At 37.1% G+C, this 445-nt stretch overlaps 1 protein-coding gene across 1 annotated transcript in view; it reads right to left on the bottom strand.

The window, feature by feature from the left end:
- KCNN2 (potassium calcium-activated channel subfamily N member 2) overlaps positions 1–445 on the bottom strand; it is a 69,494-nt gene that overhangs the window by 6,915 nt on the left and 62,134 nt on the right. The window lies entirely within an intron of this gene.

Genomic DNA, 445 nt, shown 5'->3' on the forward strand with positions numbered 1-445 from the left:
TTGTGTGTGTGTTTTTTTTTTAATTATTATTATGTCTCTGCCAAAACATGGGAAATGGGTACACGAAGAAGTTGCAGCAGAAACAGCAGAAAACAGAAGCTGGATCAAAGGCACTACTGAGCAATTTCTGTGTTGTTACTTATGATACGGCTACCAGCTATCTTTGCATCTGAGAATCACCTGTCCTCCTTTAACAGAGCTTGCACCATCTGCCATTTGTGGCAAAACAAATTACAGCAAGAAAATACTGATAATTATCTGCATGGTAATTCACTGCAGTATTTTACCAGATCATAAAGTTCTTCTCGTTCTTGTTGTACTGTTATTACCTTCTTTCTCTTCGCAGTTTTTACAGCCTTTTAAGCATCCTCAGCTGTTTGAGCGTTGTTTTTGTTGTTTACATTTTTCTGTCTTGTTTCTTTCTTACCATTCTCAGTGGAGATAA

This window comes from Meleagris gallopavo, chromosome Z, assembly GCF_000146605.3.
Source record: "Meleagris gallopavo isolate NT-WF06-2002-E0010 breed Aviagen turkey brand Nicholas breeding stock chromosome Z, Turkey_5.1, whole genome shotgun sequence".
In the NCBI taxonomy this organism is placed as follows: domain Eukaryota; kingdom Metazoa; phylum Chordata; class Aves; order Galliformes; family Phasianidae; genus Meleagris; species Meleagris gallopavo.